Genomic DNA, 6,940 nt, shown 5'->3' with positions numbered 1-6,940 from the left:
CAGGCGACCAAGAACTGAATGCTTATTCTAACAGAGCTTTAAAAATCCTCTGCTGAAATGGAAGAAACAGTCGGAAGGACAACTGTCTCAGAAGTACACCATCAATCATGTATTTCTGGTAAGGTAGCTAGACAGAAACCATTCATGAGTAGAAGGCATACAATGGTTTAAAGGACTCTGAGAGCATAAGGAGTAAAAATTATCTGGTCTGATCAAACAAAAATCAAACTTTTTGGTCTGGTGAGAAAAAAAGAATTGAACTCTTTGGTCAGAACTCCAAGCACTAATTATGGTGAAGATTAGGTACTGCTCACCACTTGTCTAATACCATTCCTATAGTGAAGCATAGTAGTGGCAGTATCATGCTATTGGGTTGCTTCTGAAAGACAGGGAGACTAGTCAGAATTGAGGGAAGGATGAATGCAGCCAAATACTGCAAAATTGTTAAAGAAAAACTGCTCCAGAATGCATGCCGATTTAGACTGGGGTGCCATTTCAAATTTAAGCATGACAATGACCCATTGAGCCAAGACAACGCTGGATTGTTTTCAGGACAAGACTTAGACTTAAACCCCATAGAACATCTGTGGAGAGACCTGAAGATGGCAGTTTGTAGATGTTTGCATCAAATGTAATGGAACTTAAAAGAATCATCCAAAAAGATTGGAGTAAACAGCCCAAATCCAGGTGTGCAAAGCTTGTAGAGTCTTACCCAAGATCTGAAGTTGCTACAGGTGCTTCTACAAAGTACTAAATTAAAGGTCTGAAAATGTATATGAATGAGAGATTTCAGTGTATTTTTACTAGATGTGCAAACCTTTCTGAAAACATGTTTTCACTTTGCTATTATGGGTTATTAGGAGTAGATTAATTAGTAGAGCAAAAATTATAAATATCCATTTACAAGAATCTCAGAAAGTGAAGGGCTCTGAATATTTTCTGAATTTACTGTATGGCAATGAAAAATACCGACAAACGAATGCAGAGTTTCATTAACAGATTGGTTTCTAATTTAGGAATCACACAAGAGTTAAATCGCGCAGCCACTGTCGCCCTCTAGTATGTGACTTGGAGACTGGGGCCACTAAAGTTCTTCACTTGCGGATCTTTCACCTAAACACATACTGGGGGGAAAAAGCGAGCACGCTCTTTTAATTTACTAACATTTCCTTTTTATTTTATTAATGATTTGTGCTTCCCCTTTTGCCTTACCTCCAACATAATCGGTTTCGTGTTTTTTGAAGATCCTATATTGGCTTGATCGGGTTCCAAGAATGACTCGAAATTAGAAGTAAAAAACAGCAAAGGCCAGCAGACCACGCGCGCGGATTACGTCATTTCCGTTAGCGCTTTCCCACGCCCTCTCCTCCCTGTCTTTTTCCAAAGGGAAGGTGTACACGGCACGTAGCGAAGGATGGGATTAAGTAGGTGTTGCACTGGAACGTGCCGAGTAAGCTTCAAATCGATCTGGTAAAACCAGAATCTGCATTAGAATAAATAATCGTAAGGAGACTTCTGGGAGAGGAACAAGAGAGAACGAACAGAGAAAAGCCAATGAAATAAAAAGGTAAGCGCTAGCGGTAATTGAGGTGCACGTAGGGATACCTTCACCTGTCGGAGGCCACTTGTTGTGAGGAGCGCGAAAAAGAATGAAACGTTTAAAGGACGCAATGCTTTTGTAACTTTCGTATTTTGACGCTTAGTTCTGTGCGTTAGTCCTGTCAGTAAAGTTTCGAGTAATTTTATGTTTTTACACTGAGAAAAGCGCGTGTTTGGATTTAGAACGTGAACATCTCCATACGCAGGCTACGCCGTTTCTGTTACGCTGACTTTTTCACGGATTCAATGTGGTGCAAAATATTATGTCTATATGATAAACAAATGATTACTTACTAAAAACACTTTTTCGGAAAAGTAACGGACCTTAAGGCCCGCATGCTGCAGTATCTGCTATGCACTTGCACACGCTCGGATTCCTATTTTCTGCGTGAAAACTGCGCATGTGCTGGGATGACCAAGCTATCCAAAGTCTGGAAAATTGACTTTTAGCCTCCATAATCGGGTCAGTGATTTAGCAGATAGGAATGCACAAAAATAAGATTGACCTTGTTCATTTTTATTGTATTGGTTTAAGTTTTTCTTTACACACCATTTTATTTTTTGGAATATTTTAAAAAATATAATTGGTAGAAAAACATTTTTAGTGTGATGAGCTTTGTGCAAGAAAATGACAGGCTTCTTGAGGTTTTTTTTGACAGTATGAGGATGCTGTCTAGCCGACTACCCGTTCTTATGCTTTACACAGGTTAATCCTAAAAGATAACTGGACTTTCACTGCGTTAGTTGAATTCCAACAGTGACAGTTAATCTATTCATTTTTTTTTTTTTTTACTTAAGGTCATGTCATAGTTGATATTAATGGTTATGATTAGTATCGGGGGTGGCATTTACATTAAAGTTTTATTCAAAAATTTTAAAGGAAGCATCCACCCCACAAGTGAGCCTCTATCCCAAAATCCTAAACTCGCACCCAGTTTCCCGGCACAATTTATTGTATTTCTCTTGTACAGCTGTCCCCACTAGACTTTCAGTTCCATTTATCATGTCTTCCTTTCTCTCGGTTTGTTCTTCCTTGAAAGATGGGTGCAAGTTTTAGTGTTGCATCAGGGATGCTGAGTTGCATAAAAGACAGGCAAGAGAGGTCTGAGTAAGCTGAACTATTATTTTGTAACTTACAATCTTTATTCAAACACAGTACCCCAATTCAAATGCACAGCAAAGTGGACAACTCTCTAGTTGTCTCAGTTACAGCAGCTTCACTTGTTGAGTTTAGAAGAACTTGCAGGTGTCTTCTTTGAGAGGAGCTGACTTTAGAGAGAGGTGCAGCAGGGCCTTGTATGGGGTCACAGGCCATCTTCACAGGAGAGCAAGTGAATGAAGTGACTTTAAAGGCTGCTTGGTACTTGTGTACTAAACGGATGGACGGCGTGGCAAAGGAAAACAGAATTGTTTTGACAAACTCATAACATTTATTGGGATAAAAAAGTAGAAATTTACAGAAATTGGAATATTATAGAAATGCTTACGTAAAATTGTTTTGACGAATACATAAGCTATTAATTGGGATAAAAAAAAATCTATAGAAATTTTTCCCCCTACACATTCTAGTGTTGGGCTCCGTGGGGAGGTTTCACTGCCGTCCGTTTAGTACATAAACACCGATTGCTATTATGAGTGCTTTATGCAGTATGGCAATTGCCAAACCAAAAACTGCCACCCTGAGGCTGTGTTTCTTTTGCATTAGAATGCTGGATAAAAGAGGGTTTGCCTTGAGGCTGAAAATGTGCCAGAGGACAACGTGCAGTGCAATTGGTCACAATAGTTGTAATTTACGAGCCATCCCTCGCGGCTCCGCTCATGTAGTGGTGAAACAGGAAAAACTTAAAAAATCAAACAAGTATCACTAGCTAAGCAGATACAAGGAACACTCCAAAATGCAGAGGTTAGACCGACTCGAACGGAGGCTGGCATGTGAGTGAGATGGGCCCTGCCCGGCTCCCCACTCCTGACGTCATCTTCCCTCTACTCTCGAACCGCAGCCTCTGTTTCGGATTAGCGTGAATATATCGCTCCTGCAAGCAAACTATGGTTTTTAGCATGATGAGAAAAGTCGAAAAATCAACTGGAATGTTCAAGCAAATTATAGGGGGAAAAAAAAAAAACTGATCTAAACCTTTTAAGTAGTTCTCTCATTTGCAATCTAAGCAGAGGTAAGGTACACACCCTGAGGCTGCCGCTTTAATAAGGAGGATCTGCCCCCAAATTCTCGTCCCGCTGCGTCTGTCTTAATTGTGCAAATAAATTGGAACCACAAGTGAACTATGAGAGAAGTCGCAAAATTAACCGGAGTATTCAAGAAAATTATACAAAAAAACAGATCTAAATCCGCTAAGTACTTCTCTCGTGAAAAGCCGACAGACATATAGGCAGATGTTGGACTTATATATATATATATATATATATATAGATATAGATACATACTGTAGATAGAGAGAGAGAGAGAGATACACTTCAGTAAATGTTCCTAGCGTCACCTGGATGATAACATACATACAAGACTGCAAGATTGTTACCGTCTGCTTTATATATAAGATTTGTCCCCAAGGGGAAATTAAAACTTCACAGAAGCTCAACAGAGAGAAAACATACATAAATATTATCATAAACAAACAACACACCCCAAAACACACATCTACCGTCAATAACAAGCTTTTATATGGCATGAAGATGGTCTAAGCTTTGCAGGTCTACCTTTGAATTTAGCAGGTCCACCGTGTTGTATTTAGAAGTTTGCTCCATCCAAAGTTCCCTTATTTGAAGTTCCCAAAATTCAGAATGACTTGTCATTTTATGGTAGCATTTTAAAAGAATTTAATAACTAGAATCCTGCAAATGTTTGTTTGAGGACTTTGCATTTTCAGGGTACTTGAAGCTTTAATATAGCTAAAGTTTCCATTAAAAACCTTGCTTAATCATTGAGACTAAACCTAACCTGGGCAACACCAGGCAGAAGACAGGAAGCGACTCTTTTAATGGTATGCCAGCCCGTCACTGAGAACACCCCAATGGGGCTGATTCAGAGGTCACACTGTACCAAACTGGCATGATTTTGGGATGTTGCAGGATGTCCCACATGGATATTGGGTGCACATGCATATTTCACACAGACAATACTAGGGCTGGAACTCAAACCAAAGATTACAAAGGTATGAGGGAGTAGTACTAATCATTGTGCCACTGCTATCTCCTTAACAAAATCTTTAAATGTAGGAAAAAATGTGCTAATATTTCCTTCTGTTTATATAATTATTACTATGCCCAAAAGACATAGATCCATTTGAAATGAAATTCCAATTATTTAACAAGTGCATGTAAAATTCCATGTGTTGTACTGATGAAGAACTTTGATTAGTAAAAAAAATTACTTCTAATAATGTAAACAAATAGTGTGAGATTGTGAACTTTTTTTGTCAATAAGTAAATGTGGAAAAGTACAGTTTATAGCTCAGCTAAAATTATCTGCTTTGGGGTAACTATGTGATCTAATAAAGGACTTTGATCAGTAAAGTAGCCTACTTAGGTAGATTTTTGCACTTGTAACTTACTCATTTGTGTGTGGAGGCCAGTTGCCAACATCCATTACGTCAAGATGTGACTCAGCCTTTGCTGTCCTTAGCACTTTCGTCCTACACCACACCTGAGATAAACAGTATTACTTAAAACACAGTAGACAGCATTGTTTTAGTTCCTTTTAAATTCTGTGTAATCAAGTCGCTGTATTCACTTTACTCTTACTCTTGGCAGGAGTAATTGTTGGCCCATTCATGCACATTCCCACATTTGCTTACACATTACTTTTTAACTGAATACACACACTCCTCTGTGATGTGGATGGATAGTTAGAGTACCCAGAGAAAATCCCATGCAGACACAGGTAAAGTGTGTGTGTGTGTGTGTGTGTGTGTGTGTGTGTGTGTGTGCAGACTTAGTACAATGTCCAGGGCTGGTATTTGAACTTGTCACTGTGCCAAATAGGACATGTTAAATCAGATTACAGTATCCTTTTTGTTATTTAAAATGGAAGGGTGCCTTAAAAAGCTCTTTCACATACAAGCTTAGCCTTCTTGTATTAACTATTGGAAAAAAAATATAGCCACGTGGAACAAAAACACGTTAGTGTTGAAATACACAGTCTTTATACAAACACTTTTATGCAAAGATCTGTCACAGTTTCAACTTCAACCATAAGAATCAGTATTCAGTTGCTAATCTCATGACCTCTAATGTGAAGACGTGCTTCTTGGCTTTCATTTTGAAGGCACCTGCCCTTTGTCTTCAATAGGCATTCCCTAGTTTTGCATGTTTCACTGAATCCTTAACTGATAAAAAGTCATACACAGTATAATGAGTGAAAGTGAGACTATTTTTTCTGAGTTTCCAGATATATACTGACGGAATCTTGGAGCAGGCAGTGTAGCAAAAATTACAAATCATGGTCTAATGAAGCATTCTGACAGTTTTGCTACCAACTGGTTTAATGTTCCTGTATATCCTTTTCTTAATGGTGCGCGCTTGTGTGCCTCTTATCTGTCAAAATACTGGTTGACACTTTTCTACTCAAATAGATTTGACAGCAGTATTCAGCTCTCTTTTGAGCAATACAAGTAAAGGTTTTTGCTTGCTTGCTTGTTCTTGCTGCAGCTCCTGTACCATGTCCTCCAAGCAAACATGGCCTAAAACAGCTTTTCCTTGTCTTACCTTCATATATGCATTGATCAGATTGAATCTCAACAACTCGCATTAGACCAAAGAGTTCAATTGTGTCTGGTTAGACCAGAGAATCTGTCTCCTTGTGCTCTCAGGGTCTTTTAAACTACCATATACCTTCTACTCAAAAGTGGCTTACATCTAGCTTCTCTCACACAGCATTCTGGGTAATACACTTAATGGGGTATGCTCATGTATAGTTATCATACAAGGCTATACACGAAGGCATTTCTTTCATGACATTTATACACACTTGACAAAGTCAGATTTCCCAGTTCCTTTTACATATACATTTGTGTGTGAAAGTTTTCCATTAATTTTTAGCATACTAGAAATTTTTTCTTTTACGAAATCCACACTGTAAGAATTTCATCCGGTATACCAGATTAACCATTATATCACACACTCCTAATTGAATAGTGTGTGGTTTAAATTTTTTTAAGATATTGTCTTAATTCATGATTGATTGATTGTTAAATGAATACTTTACCTAAAAATATTGTTTATCTGTTCCTTGCTCTTCATAGTTTGTAATGATGACCTAGAAGAAATTTATAATCCTGCATTTTTATGGAAGATGGAGATAAAAAATATCCTTATATAATAAGTGATA

The 6,940-nt window shown here is 38.1% G+C and overlaps 1 protein-coding gene across 1 annotated transcript in view; it reads left to right on the top strand.

Moving 5' to 3' along the window:
* The first annotated feature begins 1,330 nt into the window (after positions 1-1,330).
* tmem102 (transmembrane protein 102) overlaps positions 1,331-6,940 on the top strand; it is a 66,371-nt gene continuing 60,761 nt past the window's right edge. Inside the window, exon 1 of the mRNA XM_039746928.1 lies at positions 1,331-1,567. The gene's annotated coding sequence lies outside the window, so the exon portion shown is untranslated. The remainder of the gene's footprint in view (positions 1,568-6,940) is intronic.

The sequence above is a fragment of the Polypterus senegalus genome, chromosome 3, assembly GCF_016835505.1.
Source record: "Polypterus senegalus isolate Bchr_013 chromosome 3, ASM1683550v1, whole genome shotgun sequence".
Classification (NCBI taxonomy): Eukaryota; Metazoa; Chordata; class Cladistia; order Polypteriformes; family Polypteridae; genus Polypterus; species Polypterus senegalus.
The sequence above is the reverse complement of the archived record's forward strand: the minus strand, read 5'-3'. Positions and strand labels throughout refer to the sequence as shown.